Source organism: Saccopteryx leptura, chromosome 5, assembly GCF_036850995.1.
Source record: "Saccopteryx leptura isolate mSacLep1 chromosome 5, mSacLep1_pri_phased_curated, whole genome shotgun sequence".
Classification (NCBI taxonomy): Eukaryota; Metazoa; Chordata; class Mammalia; order Chiroptera; family Emballonuridae; genus Saccopteryx; species Saccopteryx leptura.
In genome coordinates this window covers 100850469-100872695 of record NC_089507.1, presented here as the reverse complement: position 1 = coordinate 100872695, position 22227 = coordinate 100850469, and the positions used below count along the sequence as shown (strand labels likewise).

The following is a 22227-nucleotide window of genomic DNA, read 5'->3' as shown; positions in this document are numbered from 1 at the left end:
TAACAAAGAAACAGCACACTTATTGGACATACTAGATCAACTCGATTTAATAGATATTTTCAGAACCTTTCACCCTAAAGCAGCAGAATATATATTCTTTTCAAGTGCTCATGGTACATTCTCTAGGATAGACCACATGTTAGGGCACAAAAGCGGTCTCAACAAATTTAAGAAGATTGAAATCATATCAAGCACTTTCTCCGATCACAACGGCATGAAACTAGAAATGAACCACAACAGAAAAACTCAGAAATACTCAAACACATGAAAACTAAATAGCAGGTTGTTAAATAACGAATGGATTAAGAATGAGATCAAAGAAGAAATAAAATATTTCCTAGAAATAAATGACAATGAGCATACAACAACTCAAAATTTATGGAACACAGCAAAAACAGTACTGAGAGGGAAGTTCATAGCACTACAGGCACACTTTATGAAGCTAGAAAAAGCTCAAATAAACAACTTAACCCTGCATCTAAAAGAACTAGAAAAAGAACCCAATAAATTACATAGATGCTAAAGAAACAATACAGAGAATCAATGAAACTAGGAGCTGGTTCTTTGAAAAAGTAAACAAGATTGATGAACCTTTAACTAGAATCACCAAGAAAAAGAGAGTGAGGACTCAAATAAATAAAATTAGAAATGAGAGTGAAGAAATAACTACTGACACAACAGGAATACAAAATATTTTAAGAAAATACTAAAAAGAACTGTATGCCAAAAATCTTGACAACCTAGATGAAATGGACAAATTCCTTGAAACATACAATCTTCCAAAAATCAATCTGGAAGAATCAAAAAACCTAAACAGACCGATTACACTAAATGAGATCAAAACAGTTATCAAAAAACTCCCAACAAAGGAAAGTCTGGGGCCTGATGGCTTCACAACGGAATTCTCCCAAATATTCAAAGAAGAACTAACTCCTATCCTTCTCAAACTATTTAAAAAAATTCAAGGGGAACGAAGACTTCCAAGCTCCTTTTATGAGGTGAGCATAATTCTGAATCTAAAACCAGGCAAAGACAACACAAAGAAAGAAAATTATAGGCCAATATCTCTGATAAATATAGACGCTAAAATTCTCATCAAAATATTAGCAAACCGGATCCAACAATATATGGAAAAAATCATACAACATGATCAAGTGGGATTTATTCTGGGAAGGCAAGGATGGTACAACATTCATAAATCAATCAGTGTGATTCATCACATAAACAAAAAGAAGGAGAAAAACCATATGATAATTTCAATAGATGCTGAAAAAGCATTTGATAAAATTCAGCACCCATTCATGATCAAAACTCTCAGCAAAGTGGGAATACAGGGAACGTACCTCAACATGATAAAAGCCATCTATGACAAACCCACAGCCAACATCATACTCAATGGGCAAAAATGAAAAGCAATCCCCTTAAGATCAGGAACAAGGCAGGGGTGCCCCCTTTCACCACTCTTATTTAACATAGTCCTGGAAGTCCTAGCCACAGCAATCAGACAAGAAGAAGAAATAAAAGGCATTCAAGTAGAAAAAGAAGAAGTAAAACTATCATTATTTGCAGATGATATGATATTGTATATAGAAAACCCTAAAGTCTCAATCAAAAACCTCAGGACCTGATAAATGAATTCAGCAAAGTGGTAGGATATAAAATCAATACTCAGATATCAGAGGCATTTTTATATGCCAACAATGAACAGTCAAAAAGAGAAATTAAGGAAACAATCTTCTTCACTATTACAACCAAAAAAATAAAGTACCTAGGAGTAAACTTAACCAAGGAGACTAAAGACTTGTACTCGGAAATTTACAAAGCATTGATAAAAGAAATCAAGGAAGATAAAACAAGTGGAAGCATATACCGTGCTCATGGTTAGAAAGAATAAACATCATTAAAATGTCTATATTACCCAAAGCAATCTATAAATTCAAAGCAATACCATTTAAAATTCCAATGACATACTTTAAAGATATAGATCACGTATTCCAAAAATTTATATGGAACCAAAAGAGAACACGAATAGCTTCAGCAATCTTAAAAAAGATGAAAACGTAGGAGGTATCACAGTTCCTGATATCAAGTTATACTACAAGGCCATTGTACTTAAAACAGCCTGGTACTGGCATAAGAAAAGGCATATAGATCAAGGGAACAGAACAGAGAACCCAGAAATAAACCCACAGCTCTATGGACAACTGATATTTGACAAAGGACATAAAGAAATACAATGGACTAAAGACAGCCTCTTTAATAAATGGTGTTGAAAAAATTAGACAGCTACCTGCAAAAAAATGAAACTAGATCACCAGCTTACACCCCTCACAAAAATAAACTCAAAATGGATAAAAGACTTAAATGTAGGCCATGAAACCATAAGCATCTTAGAAGAAAACATAGGCAGTAAGCTCTCTGACATCTCTCAAAGCAATATATTTGCTGATTTATCTCCATGAGGAAGTGAAATAAAAGACAGGATAAACAAATGGGACTATATCAAACTAAAAAGATTTTGCACAGCTAAAGACAATAAAAACAGAATAAAAAGACAAACTACACAATGGGAGAACATATTTGACAATATGTCTGATAAGGGGTTAATAATCAATATTTATAAAGAACTTGTAAATCTCAACACCAGGAAGACAAACAATCCAATCAAAAAAATGGGAAAAAAATGAATAGACACTTCTCCAAAAGGACATACAGATGGCCAATAGGCATATGAAAAAATGCTCAACATCACTAATCATTAGAGAAATACAAATTAAAACCACAATGAAATATCACCTCACACCAGTCAGAATGGCGCTCATCAACAAAACAACGCAGAATAAGTGCTGGCAAGGATGTGGAGAAAAGGGAACCCTCCTGCACTGCTGGTGGGAATGCAGACTGGTGCAGCCACTGTGGAAAACAGTATGGAGATTCCTCAAAAAATTGAAAGTCAAACTGCCTTTTGACCCAGCTATCTCACTTTTAGGGATATACCCCAAGAACACCATAGAACGGCTCCAAAAGGAGAAATGCACCTCCATGTTTGTGGCAGCATTGTTCACAATAGCAAAGATCTGGAAACAGCCCAAATGTCTGTCAGAGGACGGGTGGATTAAAAAGCTTTGGTATATATATATATACTATGGAATACTACTCAGCCATAAGAAATTATGACATCGGATCATTTACAATAACATGGATGGACCTTGATAACATTATAAGGAGTGAAATAAGTAAATCAGAAAAAACTAAGAACTGTATGAATCCATACATAAATGGGACATAAAAATGAGACTCAGAGACATGAACAAGAATATGATGGCAATGGAGGTGGGGGGTGATGTGAGGGGGGATGGGGCGAGGAAGGAGAGAGGGGTTGGGGTAGGGGAGGTGCACAAAGAAAACCAGATAGAAGGTGACAGAAGACAATTTGACTTTGGGGGAAGGATATACAGCACAATCAAATGTCAAAATAATCTGGAGATGTTTTCTCGGAACATATGTACCCTGATTTATCAATGTCACTGCATTAAATTAAAAAAAAAAGAATTCTACTCTCTCACTCACTTTGTGCTGACACTGTCTCTGCCTGTGGGATACCTGGATTCCCCCTGGGGCTGGACCCCGGCAGGTGTTCGTAATGACCATCCATTGTTGTTCTAAAATCACTAAGCATCCTAATAATCATTATTTTAAACTCTGCATCCTGAATTTGGTTATTTCCATATCATTCAGTTCATTCCCTAAAGGTTTCTCTTGTGGTTTCAGTTGGATTGCACTTCTCTGTCTTTTCATTATGTCTGTGTGTTTGGGTGTATTGTTTGTAGAGCTGGTTGAGTCTTGGCTTGGTGTTGTCTACCTCCAATTTTCAGTTGTGTTATTTCTAGGGCTTCTTGGGTTGACCTCAGCTGTTATTTGTAAACCACTGTTAGATTGTCTTTTCTTGTAGAGCTGCTTTGAAGTTTTGAATTGTTTGTTTTCTTTTCAGTTTTCTTAACATGGTGGTAGTCTTGTTTTCTGATTTCAGCAGGGGCTTATTTGAAACTGTATCCAGGAATACGGTGGGTGTAACCTGAGACTCTGAAGGCCTGACCAGTCAGTTACTCTCTCTGGTTGTGGGGTGTTTTCTCAGCTTTAGTAGGGGGAGGTGTATTTCAGATATCCATGGAGACCCAAGTTACTGCCCCCTCCTCCCCATTCTTCTTTTTAGCTGTGTCTTGCTGTGCTGATGGAGCTGGAGAGATGTCTGGAGATGGGTCACCAGGAACTACTTTAGTCTTGTATTGTGTGGAAGGATCAACCCCTCCCCCAGCTTTAGCTGCCTCCAGCACTGGATGTTTCATCTTCTCAGGTGTTCCCATGCATTCTTCTGCTCCTCACAGTCTGTCTCTCTCTCTCTCTTCCCTTTTTTTTTTTTTTTTTTGCAAAACTAGCCAGCTCTGTCAACACACTCATTCCCATGTCCCCAGGCAAGTAGCTGCGAGTGATATTTTCTAATCTTTTCTTTGGAGTTAGAGCACTTCTAGGCTCTCAGCCTCACAACACCCCCCCCCACCCTGGTCCTGTAAACATGGAAGACCCACTGCTCCTCGGTTTTCCCTACCAGGCTCGGTGTGGCTTCTTCTTTGCTCCTTGGTTTTTGAGAGCTGTTCTTTTAGTCCAGAGTTGGTTTTTTATGCTGATTGTTTCTAAACTAATTTGTATTCCAGTTTTGTAGTGTGAGCTGTGAGTCTGTGCATCTGCCTACTCCGCTGCCATCTTCTGCTTTCTCTGGTGGCAAAAATTATTGAGATCTTTGAGTGTATTGTAACTGAAAGTAGTTTATATTGGGACCATGCAGTCAGTCCCCATGATAGGTAAAGGAGGTAGACGGGAGTTGGGGAGAAAGGACGAGTGTCCCCCTTCTTCCATTTCCAACCGTAGAGAAAGGAAGGGGAAGAATTGTCAGGTCATCATCCATGAGAATTCAGTCTCAGTGAGTAGGAGTAGAAGGTTTCTTGACCAGGCACCTAGGCTTCTGAAAATGTAGTTTGAGTAGGCAAAAACCCCAAGGTCTACCTCCCCAGATTTTTAGGGTGAAAAATTTGGAAAAGCACCACCAGAAGAAGAGAAGGTGAAGAAGGATTCCTAATACTGGTCTGGCAGGTGTTTGAAACAGGGTCACATAGCTGGCCAATCTACCCCCACTCCCAGGACCAAGCAGCATCAAGGAGTAAGCCCGAAACTAGCTGTCTCTGTCCACTGCTCCCCTGGTCATAAGCTTGGGTGAGAGCTGAGGATCGTCCAGGCAACCAGAGCCCCTTCCCGGGTTTCATCACAATATGATAGAATTAATTGGAGTTCGAAAGACCAGTGTAACAGGCTTTAATAAAAGGAAACCCACAGAGCTGTCTCTTAAGGGAAAGCAGCCCCCAGTTCTGTAACAGGTAGAGTTAAATAGGGATTTGAGGGTGAGGGCTGGTAGTCATTAAGGAAAAAATGTAGCTTTCAGTGATTTATGTAATAATTACCATAAATAAGATATGGGACTTTCCACACTTGGTTTAGTCACCCAGATGCCCAGGGAGTAGTAACCTGGAATATCCACTTTCTCAGTGTCCCTTATCCACTTAAGGAAGGAAGGAAGGGGTCATGACCCTCACCTGCAACCCTATCACTAAGTATTTTGAAGTTGTTATCATTAGAAAGAAGGCAATATTTTACCAATTTCTGTTTTGAGGTGCTTTGTTGCAAGTTTTGTGTATTTGTCTTGCATTCACTCAATGACAGAAGTCTCTAGTATATGCTAATAATTTTTTTTTTAACTAGAATCTTTTGTGTTTTCAAGTTGTGTCAACATTTCCAAGGTTTCACCAGATTGTTCCTTTTTTGGCACACTTCCAACCAGTGGATTTGACACAGTCTGTCCTGTAGGAAACACACTTTCAGAGCTGCTCAGCTTGCATTCAGTTTCCTGCTTACAAAAACAGAGAAGTATATAGCTCTATGTTATAACTTGATATTAATATGGAAGAAAAATTACTCATATACATTTATCTCTCCTAAACTTTATCTTAATTTTATATTTCCTAAACTATGTCTTAATTTTATTTTTCCAGTATACAGGCAATTATGAACTCATGGCTTTTCACAAACTCAACTTTTTCCAGACAACAATATTAGCATGGTTTGCATTTTCTTATTGTCATGGCTTGTCTAGCATTTTCCCTCAGTAGGTATGGTACCTTTGTTTTTAAAGTCGTTCAAGCAGCCATTGTGATGAGTCTTGGTTTCTGGCAACAGTATTTACTTATGACTTGAATTTTCTGATGCAAGATAAAAATAGTTACTTTTTAAGAAGATGAATTTCTTTTAATTTCATAATTAACATTTATTTATTAAGCCCTGACTATTAGTAAGGTGACCAACTTTTTTACAATGGAAAAGACAAAAATTAAAGAAAACAATATTGTAAATAAAAGGAAGATTTTATTCATTGCAACAATAATACATTATAATATAATAAATGCATAATAAAACATTTATAATATTTTATATTGTAATTATGTTTACATGCCTACTAATTTTTAATAATAATTGTTATAAAAAATTACTCATTTAGATACAAATACATCATATCACATGCAATGAATTGATTCTATATTAATCGAATATGGATATTTACAGATTAGTCTTCCAATATCAAAAAGGAGGACATGAAGGAGGACACTTTTTGATGGAGGACAGAACTTCCAAAGAAGGATTGTCCTCCCTAAAAAACAAAAATTGATCACCTTACTATTAGGTACTATGGTGAGCAAAGAGAAATGAAACAAGATGTTTTTAAAATAATTTTTAAAACCATCAAATCCTGTCTTGATATCCTATCCTTTCTAACTCTAGTTGTACAGTGCACTTAATTGATTTTTCTGACATACAATTTTGTTGTCCTCTGGTTAATAACCTGCAATGATCCCTCACCATCTACATAGTGTCCTGAATGCTTCCATCTCCTTATGGCACCGTTTCCATCATTAGACAGGGCTTCCACAAAACCCTTGTGTTACATTTTGGGGCCACAGGGAGTTGTTCCAGGCACTCACCCTCTCTCTACCCCATTTCTTCTGTTCATTAGTATTGCAAATGAAAATTGTGATGGGTAAAAGTGCAACTCGATATCATGTACCTCCATTAGGAGAGAGAGAGCTAGAAACAGTATTTTAAAGGTATGAGTTCACATAATTTTTTCAGTTTAGTGTATGTTGTCTCTTAAAATGTGAAATTTTGTCAACCACTAATATTTTCAATACACTGATAGTGACTTTATTAAGGAATTTGTTTAAAGGGAATTAAAATAAAAAGGAGGAATCAGCAGGTACATAGAAACTCAGGTTTGAAGAATGTTGAGGATAATTACTGAAGGGTGATTGCAGAGGGAAGGAATGAAGGTGGCAGACTGTATGAAAGTGTACTTCATAATTACACAAATCCTGGTCCGATCCATGCCACTCGTCTAGCTGGCTGTTTGCTAGATCAAAGTTCTCAAAGGTAGGTTTTTCTAAACTCAACAAAACAGAAATCAAAGCAGTTCTATGCAGTGAGGCCAAGATTAGACACTGAAGTGAGAGGACAGGGAGCAGTCTGAACAAAGCGCAGTAGGAAGCAATCTGAGACGGCAATATTTTAGGAATCTGAAAACACGGAAGCTGGTACATGCTGGGAAATTCATTGTGGCTAATGCTGCAATGAACTTTGAAAAATCAGGTAATTTTATTTAAAAATTTTTTTCATTAAAATAATTTTTTTTTTAAGTGAGAGAATGGGAGATAGAGAGACAGACATTCTCATGTGCCAGAAGCCACCTGGCAACCGTCGTTGGGGTCGATGCTTTAATCAACCAAGCCATTCTCAGCGCCCCGGGGTGAACACTTGAACCAATCCAACCACGGGCTGTGGGAGGGTAAAAAAGAGGAGGGGATAGGGAGGCAGGGAGAAGCAGATGGTAGCCTGTTCTGTGTGTCTGACCAGGGATTGAACTCCGGAGGTTGGCATGCCCGGTAGAGGCTCTATCCACTGACACAACAGGCCAAGGCCAAGTAAGGTAATTTTAAAATACAGTGTAATCTGTTTCTTTAAAAGTAATACATTTTCATATAGAAATCAAATTGGTTTATAGATAAGAGTACAAGATCACAATGAAAGAAATATTATAGCAATAATCAACACTGAAGTTTCACACTCCGAATGTAGGCTTTGCTTACAGTTAAATCTACTTTATTCACACTTCTGTACCTTATACTTTTATGTATTTTAACAATAATTTCCCATTTCATTATAAAATCTGCATAAATTTCATTTGTATACATTATTTTATTGCTTATACTTTATTATTATGTTATAATATGTATGTTTTCTATGCATTATAAGTCCTTGGTCATTGAACTACTCTCCAGCTTTCTCTATTACTAGTAATACTGCAATAAATATCTTTGCATATATACTTTTAAGAAAATTAGATAATTTATCTAAGATAGATTAAAGATATGTATCAAAGGTATGTTATATTTTGAAGCTCTTACCTGATATTGCCAAACCAATTTCTTAGAAGACTGTGCCCCAGTGTTTACACTCTGATCAACAGACAAGGAAAATTCTCCTTTATTAACTCTGTAACAGCACTGGGATATATCATTTAAAAATTTCTAAACAAACTGATGAAAGTGATATTTCATTTTTAATGTATATTTTTTTACACAGAAATATGTATTGAAGTATAATTGACATAAAATGTTTATTAGTTCAGGTGTACAGCATAATGATTAAGTATTTGTATATACTGTGCAATGATCTCTACCATAAGTCTAGTTACTATAAAATTAATGTACATTTCATATATGCAAGTGAAGTTGAATATATTTCTTAGTAATTTTTAGTGTTTATTGGGGGGATGTGGGGTTGGGGAATGTTTTAATGCACCAATTCAGGCATGAAAAGGAAGGGACTTGAAAGAACAAAATATAGCTACTTAGAATCCAAAAATTAACCTAACAACATTTATCAGTTTCTTTTAATTAAATCCCTTCTAATTAGTATAGTTAGTACATGATGGAAAGGAATTTGACCACCCCAATATGTTTTATTATTTTAACATGGCCTTTAAATTATTAATCTTTAATTATGTTCTCCTTAAGCTATTTAATGAAGTCTTAACCCTGGGTTCACCTATATTTATAAGGTTGAATTAATTGATTAAAAGAGCAATTAAAATCCAGGCATTATTTGACTCATGATGTGATGTAACTAGAAGTAAACAACTCATTTAAAAAGTAACTTTGAAAAAAAATTAAAACTGAATATAATCAAGCATTAAATTTCAATGCTAATTTATAGGAAACTCAAGAGATGGAGGGAGATCTTCAGGAAACCACAAAGGAATCAGTAAGCCAAATCCAGAATGTAGAACTGGGGCAGGACGGTAAGAAGCTAGGAAAATTTCTTAGCAAGTGGAATAAGGAAACTGAGTCAAGGTAATTAAAGCCAAACAATTTGAGCAATTTAAGTTTCTATCTTTCCTAACCAAGGACACATTTGTCACTGTGACTTTTATTTCTCAGTGAGTCCATGCAGTCCAGTGTGGCCCACTTCATTCTTACAACATTTCTAGGGAGCCAAAGAAGTCATACCTAGGCTCTCTCCTGGTACTCCTTCTACCCTAAAGCAGTCCTTTGTTTCACTGTTCCCAGGTTTAATCAGGTACTTTCAAAATCACCTGGACTCATGTGAAATATTTTCTGCACAAAATCGAGAATGTACACACTACAGGCCAACTTGATGCAGATCCACTCTGGGCCTGGTCCTAGTCCAGTAACAGAACAGTAGAACATAGTAGAACATTCTCTAAGATTGCTGAACTGATTTGGACAGTAAACCAAAGACCAGATATACACATAATATATTGATAAATGTAAAATAATATTCCTGACACAATCAGGAATATTTGAATATGGCCTAGATAAAATATGTTATTAAAGAATTATTATAATTTTTGTAAAGTATGTCAATAGCATGGATCGCATCACTTCATCAGATAAAAATTTAATTATTTAAAGAAGAATTGACATGGGATTTGCTTTAAAGTACTCCAGCAAAACTAAAGTAGGAGGGAGATGTAATACTATTGGTAAACTGTCGATAATTACTGAGGCAGGGTGATGGTACAAGGATGGAGGTTCATTATGTTATTATTCATTTTGTGTATGTTTTTAAAATTTCTACAATAAAATATAAAAAAAAATTGCAACAGAAAATAACTTCTGGAATGGCAAAATAAAGACTTTAAAAAATGTGATTCCCCACAAGAGCAATGAGAGCAATGGCTAAAATAGTCAAAATCAATTTTTGAAAACTTTATAAATTAACCAAAGTAAAAATCCAAGGAGTATTCATTCAAAAAAATAAATAAATAAAATCACAAACCTCATTGACAACAGTGAATTTTGTGTCATTTTAACTTGTTTTATTCCCATCCCTCTAACTCCAGCTCATCAAATTCTCTAGGGCTCCCTAAAAAGTAGCATCTTCCTCACTGGTCTGATGGGTCTGGCACAGTCTTCCCACCCAGAGTAGACAGAGATGTGGCATGGGCCGGCAGACCCCATAGATACTTCCCTCTGCTAGCACAGGGTGAGCTGATCCAATGCCCCATCTCTCTCTAAGCTTCTCCTGGGCAGGAAAAGAGTTGATCTATGCATCCAGTTTCCGTCTTCTCTAGTGCTGACCAGAGAACTAGTATCTATCAGACTAGTTTTGAAACTGATGGGTTTAGCATAGTCTAGCTGTTATAAGATATGTTATGTAAACTCCAAGGTCATCACAAAAAAATACCTGCAAAAGTTATACAAAAGAAAAAGAATTTAAAGGATATCATTAGAGAATCTTAACAGAACATGGGGAAGACATAGAGGAAAAAACAGATGCCTGAAACTATGATAAAATACCAATGAATAAATCTATAATTAAAAAAATTTAGAAAGAAAAGACAGACGAAAGAACAAAATTAACAGAATACAACTTTCAAAGTGGCATAGCAGAACCTCCCCTAACAATAATTACTTTAAATGGAAATGATTAAGCCCTCCATCAAAAGAAAGTGCCTGAATGAATTAAAACAAATAAACAACAAATAATACCTAGACTCCACTATAATGTCTACAAGAAACCCAGTTTAGATTTTGAGCACAGAGCAACATAAGCTGAAAGTGAAAGGAGAGAAAAAGTGTGTAAATAACCAAAAGAGAGCAAGGTAGCTAAACTTAGATCTGACTAAATTGACTTAAGTCAAAACTGTCCCAAGAGACAAAGAACATTATAAAACAATGAAAGGGTCATACACCAGGAAGGTATAACAGTTATAAATATATACCAACTCAGGATTAGAACACATAAGTATAAAGAGCAACTATTAGCAGAACTGAGGGGAGACATAGCAGTATTTGGATCTGGAACAAGACAAGGATTCTTACCAATCTATTCGACATAGTAATGGAAGTCTTAGAGAAGTTAGGCAAGAAAAAAAAGCATTCAAAATAATATACAAAAATCATTTGTGTTTTTATACACTAGCAACAAACTATCTGAAAAATAAATTAGGAAAACAATCTTATTTGTAATAGCTCCAAAAAGAATAAATTGCTTAGGAATAAACTCAACTAACTAGGTGAAAATCCTATATACTAAAAACTACAAAATGATTAAAGAAATTGAAGACACAAGTAGATGGAAAACTATCTTATGTTCATGTCTTGAAAGAACTGGAAATGTATTCCACACAAAAACTTGCACATGAATGTTTATAGAAGCATTATTCATAATAATAAGGAAGAAACAGATAAAAAAGCCAAATGTTCTTCAACTGATGAATGGATAAATAAAAGGTAGTATATCACACAGGAATGATATTCAGCTGCAGAAAGGGATGAAGCAGTGATAGATGCTGCACCATGGATGGGCCTTAAAAGCATCATGCTAAGTAAAAAAAGGCAGTTACAAAATGCCACATAATGTATGAATTCATTTACATAAAATTTTGAGAATAGACAAATAAATGGAGACAGGAAGTTGTGGCCAGGGGCTGGAGGGAAGGAGAACTGGGGAGTTGTTTCTAAGGATTATGAGGCTTCTTAGGGGAAGATGAAAATGCTCTAAAGTTGTATAGGTAGTAACAATTCCATGAATGTACTGAATGTTGCTGAATTATATAATTTAAAAGGGGTGATCTTATGATATGTGACTGATACCTCATGAAAGCCATTAAAAATAACAATTATATTGTTTTCCTCCCTTTGCAAATTTCTTTTAATAAAGAAAATCAGTTTGCTTAATTAAAAGAGTGAAGGGAGATGAGTGCAATGAGTTGCATTTCTGTGAAGTTGAATGATGGACACTTCATGGCTAGATTGGGATTTGGCTCCTCGGCTGCTAGTAAGGTAACTATTGTGGCATTGGAGAGGGAGGGGTAGTAGATAGGGTCCTGATCAGAACTAGTCCCTGTGTGACTGTGGGAAATTTAGATGGGCCTCTGTTTCTTCATTGGTAGGATGCTTTCTCTCCAGTTAGGTTGTTTTGTGCAGAAAGCCAATGCTTTTCAAATTTCAATAGGCATAAAATACCGGAGGATCTTGTTAGAAATACAGATCGAAGAGTTCAAATCACAAAGTTTCTGATTCACTAGATTTGGGAGAAGGCTCAGAAGTCCACATTTCTGATGAGCTACCAAAGATCCTTGTGCTGCTTGTCCAAGGATCACACCTGGAGTAGCACTGTATCAAGGGAGATGGAAGGGGTGGGTATGTTGGTTTCTGTTATTCTCACCTGCTGTCCAGTTGTAGCCATTTCACAGTATATTAGGATAAATGGAACCCAGTTATCATGTAACCATAGGCAAGGCACTTTGCAGCAAGCATGCTTGTGATGAAGTTTCTCTGTAATGTCTAATGTCCAAATTGTCCCTGTCCATCTCTACTCAGAATATTGAGAGAAATCTCTGTAGCAAAAGGACCTGGAGAGAGACAGAATAATGGTAGAGTCTTGGTGGTCTGAGGTGGAAATTGTCTCTTGGAGGCAGGTAGCCAGCACTGTGCCAAAAAGGGGGCCAAGTGACACTTGGAAATTCTCTCTTTCTGGAAGACTGAACTCCAGGCACGTTTCTTGTTCAAGCACTGTAACCTTCCAAGAGCACAGTGTTCTTTCAGTGGTGTTTATGGTTCTTGAATGGAAGCTATAGGATTGGTTCTCTGGCTTGAGAGTCACATTGTATGAATGTTGAGGACCATAGCAAGGACATTGGAAGAAAGTGTAGCTTTTCCTTTGATTTAGCTCTTCAATCGGTGGACAATTAATCTCTATGGCATTAGTGAATTTATCCAGAGTTAAAACTGTATTTGAGACCATTTAATTACAGAGTGAGGTAGAAGGGGTTATTGGAGGGAATAATTATGGTTAAATTAAAAATGCTCAGTCTGGTGGGCCAGAGAAAATTTCGCAGCTGAGAAAAATAACAAAGCTGTAAAGCAGAAATTATCACCTAATGAACAACTTAATGACCAAAAAATGATTATGAGACATCTTTGAGTGAAAAGCTAGTTTATTCTTATAAATTCTTGTCCTTCCTCAGATATTTGAAGTGTTTCTCTAAGTGTACATAGGTTAATGACTAATGCATTCCATCTAAAGTTCCATATTCATTGCATAGATAAATAATTTTTAGCATTGGATTTCTGGTTAAAACCAGATGAATAATCTCTTATAAATTAAATTAATTTAGGAATGTATATTTAAAGGTTGTGTTAACCTTTAGATCACAGAGAGAATAAAAATCCAGAGGCAGAATGTTAAACCCAACAATGTACTGTGGGGCTGGTTTGTGGGTTCACAAGACTCAATTGTGAGCATCTATTCCCCAAGTTGGTAGTTTGAAATTAGCCATGAGGAAAGTATTTGCACCATACAAACTGGTAAATACTATAGATTGGGTCTTTTCTTCAGAGTCAGTTGTTAATCATTTGTCACCTCTGGCTGCCAACCCTTAGCAAAGCAATAAGTTCTGTCAACCAGCTCTGCTTATGGAATTAGTCATGTGTTCCTGAATCAAGTGGCTTTTTATTTTTTATGCATTTGTATGTTGCTAAGAGTAAGGTAGAAGAGGCCATCAAGACAGCAACAGATGTAGGCTATCGCCATATTGATTCAGCCTATGTCTACCTAAATGAAGAAGAGATTGGAAAAGCCATCCTGGAAAAGATTGTTGATGACACTGTGAAGAGAGATGACATATTCTACACTTCAAAGGTGCTCTATAGAGTTGCCCATGTACCTGCGGAGTTTAATTATTTCTTGGAAAATTTCTCCTCTCCTTGGTTTAATTTTGATTTGCTCTCAAACCTAGGTCTGTAGAAGAGTGGTTGGAAACATCCTGGTTGGGAATGTGGGTTCTGGTCAGACTTTCTATATTTGATTCTTACTAAATGTGTTTCCTTGGACATAAACTTACTTCAACTCTTTGACTCAGTTCCTCAAGCTGTAAAATAAAGTTAATATTATTTACTTAACAGAATTTTCATGAATACTACATAAAAAGTACATATAAAGCTTTTAGAAAAGCTTTTACCATATTTTAAATTCTAAAAATAATGTTTAAGCATATATATATATACATATATATATATGGTAAATTTAGGCATGGATTTGGCTTTTCCAACTCAGATATATTCACATTTTTACGAAGCAACTTAGTCTTTCTTAGCTATAATATGAGGTGATGCAATTTCGTCAGAAAGTAGAGGTTTTGGAAACTAATAAGTTTTAGTTCTTTAACATTCTGTAGTTTTTACTGTGAAATATTTTAACCAAAAAAAGTGCTTTTTAACCTTTCTGAGCCTTAGCCATCATGTTTCAACTTGTTACAGGGTCAACAAACATTTATTTCTCTTTCTCATGAAATAGAAATAATCTCTGAAAATTGATACGATAAAATTAATGTTTATAAAAGTACTTAAGTACTTAAAAAAACAAAACTCTTGAGCCATTTTCTCCTAACTATTCTCCATAACCACTGACATCATATCTGAAGCAAAAATGAAAGAATTTAGGTATTTATTCCAGAATAGACAGGAAACCCAAGAGGACTTTTCCCGTTGTGTTCATTGAACTGACTGCTGCTAGAAGAAAGACATTTATATTTGAGGGGAAGTAACTCTGAAGAGAGTTGCTGTCCATGCAAGTGAATGCTCTATCTTCTGTGACTGGATATATCTTCAAGCCCCGAAATTTGAATCTCTCTCTGTGACTCTGTTTAGATGTGGTCTCACAACAGTACGAGCCTTCTTACTCTGACCTACTAATCTTTCTTTCATAGAATGTGTTTGTTTCTATATCATTAATAATTTTAATTATTTTTCCTTAGAATATTACTTCTTAAAATGAGGCGACTAAAGTGTCCCCAAAATAAAATTCATATTTAAAATGCAATTTCCCAGCCCAGTCTGCAGATACCATAATTTATGATGTTTTAAGGTAGCACTCAGAAATATGATTTGAATGAGCTATCCAAATAATGCTTTTATATTATAAAATTTGAGAACATCTTTGGAAGACCATATTTTCAGTTTGCTGCATTATTGTCTTAATTCTGTATAAAATAAGTTATCATGATCAAGAATTCAGAGAGTCACTGAGTGACTCGTCACTTCCGTCCACTATAAGTGGATTATGGTATTGATTTTTATTTTTTTTTTTTTTGCTATTTTATAAATCTCTCCTAAAGAGTCTTAAATAAATAATCCCACACTACATCTCTTTTAACCATTGCAGCTGTAGGGCACCTTTTTCTGTCCTAAATTGGTCCAAACTGGCCTGGACTTGTCACTGAAGAAACTTCAGCAGAGCTATGTGAATCTTATACTTATTCATTCCCCAGTAGCTTTGAAGGTTAGTAATTTTACTTTTGTTATCAATATAAAAATTGTAGCTGAATGCAAGGGTAGAAATAGCTTGTAAAAATGAGACAAAATGTACAAAATACATTAAGATCCCTCCTTTTTTTTTTCACTTCAAATATCTCCATTTCAGTTCACTTCAGCCCCAGAATGACAAAAGTTCACTTTTTCAATGGATTTCTGTCAATCTTGTGGAAACCCTGTGCTCCTCCATCTGAACCCCATGCCCACCGTGTCTGGGAAGTGTCCTGATGTGGGGGTCAGTGGAGGTCCAGGAAATTCAAAGAGGATGAGACTCAGCCTTTGAGATGCTGACAGGTTACTCTCTCATAGACCACCTTCAGGTAGAAAGTGGAATGGGAGAAGGGCCAGGACTGAGCTGAGGAGCTTGCTGAGTCATGGCTCTGCTCTACGCTTTCTCTAGAATGGGGTCCAGGGTGCCTCCAGTTGTCTTTGATATAAATAATATTTACTAAACCTTTAGCAGTGAAAAACATTTCTAGGAGATGTGTGCCCTAAATGTACTTTCTTTTTCTTTATCCTAATCTTGAAATGTTATTAAAAATAAGGATTGATTGTTCCATTAGTCTCAAGCCAAACAGCTTGGCTGAAACCAGACATAGCTTAATACAACCTCTTCTTTCCTGTGTTCCAGCCTGGGGAGGAGATTGTACCAAAAGACACACATGGAAAACTCATTTTTGACTCAGTGCCTTTCTGTACCACATGGGAGATGAGTACCACCTCTGTTGCTTGGGAAAGAGAGGACAGACAGAATGGATATCTGTAAAGGTGGGTCTAGTTCTACAACCTGTGTAGATTCAGGCAAATCCCAGAATGCACCTTTGCCTCAGTTTTCAAAATTTACCCATTTAATAATTCAATACATACTTACTGAGTGACTATGATTTACTCAGTACTTAGTACTTCTAAGTACTCAGGTGACATCAGTGAATAGAACCTAGGTCTTTGGTCCCATGGGAACTAAGGGTGTGTGTGGAGGGGGACTTGGAACACAGATTGGTAATTAACAACAGAATGGGCAGGTTGGGCCTCCTTGAGAAGATGACATATGAGCAAAGTCTTGCAAAGAATGAGGAAATTGATTATCTGCATATCTGGACAAAGAGTAATAGAAGCCGAAAGAAGGTCAAGGTGGGTTTTAGATAGGAGGGAACCTACCACATTCAAGAAACAACTAAAGGGCATGTGTTCTTAGAACAGAGGGAGTTTAGTGGCCAGTGATAAGAAACAAGGTCAGAGAGAAAACAAGGGCCACCACCCTACTTCCCATGCTGCAGCTGCCCCAGTCCTGCCCTCCTGGTGCTTGTTTTGTTGTCACTCAATCACATTTTTCTAGGTGTTCAGCTACAGATTGTGCTGGCTCCTTTAGCTCTGTTCTTTCCCCTGCATTTTTTCTTGCTCTTATCTTCTTGCACACTTTCTCTCTTATTTTTTCTTCTCCTCATTTGGCCAATTCCTGTTTTGTTTATTGACACCTAAACCTTTCAGGCCTTTCCTCTTTAGCTCTGGCTCATATTCACTCCTATCCTCAGGCTACGCCCTGAGTGTGCTCCCATTATGACATCTTGTCAGCCAGTGACACCATTGACCTCTCACAAATTTTTCCTCCCCAGGCCCTGGAGAAGTGTAAGGAGACAGGATTGGCCAAGTCCAGTGGTGTGGCCAACTTAATTAACATCAAGCAGCTAGAGATGATCTTGAACAAACCAGGACTAAAATACAAGCCTGTATGCAACCAGGTGAGCCCCATCAATACATCTCTGATTTCTTCTCCCTCCTCTTCAGCTTAATTTTTTCTCATTTCCACAAGTCTCTAATGGCACTACATCTCATATACTGCTCACAAAAATTAGGGATATTATATTACTTCATATTCATTTTGAAATATTTCCTAATTTCAGTGAGATATATATCAATATTTTGTGCTTTCAGACATCATCTGCTTCAAGAGAACTGAATATATTTCCCGTTGTTGAAGGAAGTTCTCTAGGTCAGTGTTTTTGAACCAGTGTGCCGCGGCACACTAGTGTGCCGTGAGACATGGTCAGGTGTGCCATGGGGAAATTAAACATGGGTCCCCAAACTATGGCCCACGTGCCAGATATGGCCTGTGGAGGCTATTTATCCAGCCCGCCTCCAGCCACCTCCATTCGAACATAAACATTCCCCTCACAATCCCTCCAGCTATCAGTGACAGGAAGAGTGGAGGCACAGGGAACGCTCACTGACCAATCACCTTCTAGGGTTTATCCCAACCACTAGCAATGAACCAATAGTAGGCCGCCTCTCATCTACACCCCAGAATGTCCCTTCTCGGGCTGCCACGACTTGTCATTGTGTGGCCTTGGCGAGTAGTTGAAGATGTTATTCCTACCCATGGTCCCGATTTCTAATCCTGGTCAGGACTGAAGGTAAATGTTTCCACCACTAGATGAAGCCTCAGCCTCAGCTGGTTATGTCTATCCTGATGGTGTATATAGATATTTGACCTTTTTATTTTTAAAAGAGGCCCCCACAGAGGGTGATATACAATGCATCACAATGCATCACAATGTTATCTAACTTTAAAGCTAAAGTTTGCTGATCTTCCTTTGGACAGTTTTTGGTTATCTGTTGCCAAGGAGTTCCCCATTCTGGCCAACAAAGCTATTTTGACATTGCTCCCATTTTCAACCACATATCTATGTGAGCTGATCTTCTCAAGCTTGATTGCAATAAAAACTAAAAACAGAGAGAGACTGAGAACTGTTGAGGAAGAGCTTCCTGTGTGTCTTTCTACCGTTCCTGCCAGGATATCCCTTTTGTGTTCATTGAATCAGGCCCAGGTTTCACTTTAAGTGAGTATAAATACATTTAGAAACTATATTATTAACTATATGTATAATATGTACTGTGTTAGAGTGTCATTTTGTGTCATTTTGGTAGGTGGTGTGCCCCAGGATTTTGTAAATGTAAAAAATGTGCCACGGCTCAAAAAAGGTTGAAAATCACTGCTCTAGGCCATGTCACTTTACTAAAGAAATGTCTAAGGGCCATATTGGAATATAATCTACTAAGGTGTTATGATGATTGGTTCTACAAATTTAGAGCTAGTAGATTACTGACTGTCCTTATCTCATAAAAGGTCAGTAAATTTGGAAAGTGGGAACTATGAAACTAACAGCTTTTTTGAGAGAGAGAGAAAAAGGGAGAGAGAGGAGGGGTGAGAGGTGAGAAGCATCAATTTATTGATGGCTTCTAATATGTGTCTTGATGGGGGTGGGGAGCTCAAGCCAAGCTAGTAACGTCTTGCTCAAGCCAACAACCTTGGGTTCAAACCAGGGACCTTTTGCTTCAAGCCAGCAACCTTTACACTCAAGCCAATAACCGTGTGCTTCTAGCCAGTGATATTGGAATGATGTTGATGATCCTGTACTCAAGCTGGAGACCCTGTGCTCAAGCCGGCAAGCCTGCATTCTAACCAGAGACCACAAGGTTTTGAACTGGGGCCCTCAGCATCCTAGGTTGATGCTCAATCCACAGTGTCACCACTGGTCAGTCTAAGTCTAACAGCTCTTGTATTCTGTACCATGAGAACTACTGATCCTCTTGATAGCACTAAATTACTCCCAAACAATGTAAATGTGCTTAATAACACCGAATTGTATGTACACTTAATAGTGGTTTAAGTGGTAAGTTTATGTTATCTACATTTTACCACCATAATTATTTTTAATTAAGAAGGCAATTTGTTAAGATAAATCCACATCAATGAACAATACATATACACCTGCCTTGGAGGATAATGAAAGATACCAGGAGTGTAGAAGTGACTGGTAACACTTCTACACTGCAGAGGGCCCGCACTCCCTGAAATAGCCCAACTACTTTTAAATTTCTTCTTTGCAAACTCAGAAGATAATAGTCAATCCACATATTAAATATTAGTAAGGCTTATTATTTTTCTTATTTTTAGATGAAAAATACAAATAAGGGTCCTAGAAAGTTACACTTTTGTCCCTTGGAAAATTTACCTTCACTTGAAGATCACCAATTAAAAGAAAGGAAAGGACACTGGTTTTGTCTGCAGTAGTTGTTAAAGAATAAAGAGAGGAGCTGGACATTATTTGAGCTCTAAAGGGAGGGATAGAATTTGGCCAACTTGAGGCTTATTGGTTGGAGGGAGTTTACACAGCCAAGGGGAAGACCCAAGGACCCATCATGTTTCCAGCCTGAGAGTCTGAGAGGTCTGCTGATCTCAACTTCTGGTCTTGTCTCCACGAGCACCAAGCTCATTAAGCAATAATGAGATGCTGTCTCAGGGCTGTTAGCCAGAGTTAAGTCTCTAGAAGTTCCTGTGGCACAGCTGTGGGTGACAATCATGTGGTTGCCTATGTTGCTGGTATTCCTAAATGATTTGACACCATGAAATACAGCACTGTATATTCCTTGTTAATTTTGTGTCGGTGGTTCTATAATCCCACACTTCTGCTTGGCGTTCCACAGGTAGCATGCTACCCATACCTCAACCAGAGCGAATTGCTGGACTTTTGCTAAGAACATTGTCCTCATTGCATACGCTGCCCTGGGCTCTGACCCAGAGAAGGATTGGTAATGATCTCAAGAGAGTTATTCTCACCAGAGATGCTGTAAACTCTAGAGTTCTCTCTCAACTGTCCGGAGAAAATTTAGGATAGATAGTAGAAATAATTCATCTTTGTCACCACTTTCCCTTGCCTATGTTGTAAAGACTCAATAAAAAACCAAATATAACATTATAGATAAAAAGTTCATAAAATTCAGAAGGTTTGGCTTTGAAGAGTGACAAAGCCATTCCAAGCCATGATTCTGACACTTCTAAAAAGTAATTTTATTTAGAAAATTAAATTTACTGGGGTGACATTGATCAATAAAAGTACATAGATTTCAAGTAAATATTTCCATAGCATTGAACTCTTGATTCTGTTCTGACACTTAATGGTTGAGTGATGTGGGATAAATAACTACTTCTGTTTTATTTTCCTTATCTCTTCAAGAGGAATATAAGTCATGCACTTTTTAACAAATGATAAAACTGAGAGAATATAAAGCATTTTTTTGAAACAGCAAAGTCTTATAAAATAGGTCAAGTTTTTTTTGGTTTCTTTTTTTTTTTTTGTATTTTTCCAAAATTAGAAGCTGGGAGTCAGACAGACTCCGCTATGTGCTCAACCAGGATCCACCTGGCATGCCCACCAGGGGGTGATGCTCTGCTAATCTGGGGTGTTCCTCTGTTTTCCCAGTAGCCATTTTAGTGTCAGAGATTGAAGCCATGGAGCCGTCCTCAGCACCCAGGCCAACTTTGTTCCAATAAAGCCTTGGCTATGGGAGGAGGAGAAAGAGACAGAGAAAAAGGAAATGGGGAAGGGTGGCTTCTCCTGTGTGTCCTGGCTGGGAATCAAACCCAGGAATTCCACACGCTGGGCCAATGCTCTACCATTGAGCCAACTGGTCAAGGTCGGTAGTTTTTCTTTTTATGATGGTGATTATCAGGTTTCAGTTTGAACAGCAATTTTGTCTTTTTGACTTATTCAAAATTTTTATGAAGTTTCTCAGAAATGTTTTAAAGATAAAAAGGAATCCAAGTTTCTCTTTCTGCCTTACTTTCTCTTGCATTCTTCTTTGCATTTTCCAAGAGAAGCAAAAACAGACCTTGTGATAACCTGAGATAATGAGGAAGATTCTAAAGGACTAGCCACCCCCAGCCTGAATGAGTAGCCCCTAGTGAAATGGGTAAACAGACTCAAACAAACAGTATCTCTGCCTCCTCACCAGGGTGAAGTAGAACAACCCAGTTCTCCTTGAAGATCCAGTACTTAATGCCATTGCTGCAAAACTCCAGCAAACCCCAGCACAGGTGGCCCTGCGATACCAGCTACAGCACGGGGAGGGCGGGCCTGGCCAAGAGCTTCACTGAGAAGAGAATCCAAGAGAACTCCCAGGTACCCAGTAGGGCTGTGGGCAGCAGGGACTGATGGACACAGCATTTCCCTTGGTGTGGGTTATTGGTGAGGCTTTTCATGTATATTGGGGCAAAGCTTGTCTCCTTGTACTCTGTGTGTAGAAGTGCTCTTATATAACTCTCCTGTCCTCTAACTCTTGCAAGGTGGGGGGTTGGAAAGAACACTAAACAGGGTCAGGTTTGGTCTCAATCCTGGTGTTTATCCTAATTGCATGACCCTGATCAAATCATCTCTTAATTTCTTTAACT

The 22227-nt window shown here is 37.4% G+C and overlaps 1 pseudogene; it reads left to right on the top strand.

Annotated features, from left to right (window-relative positions):
* Positions 1-7970: 7970 nt before the first annotated feature.
* LOC136405593 (prostaglandin-E(2) 9-reductase-like) lies at positions 7971-21991 on the top strand (annotated as a pseudogene).
* Positions 21992-22227: the final 236 nt, after the last annotated feature.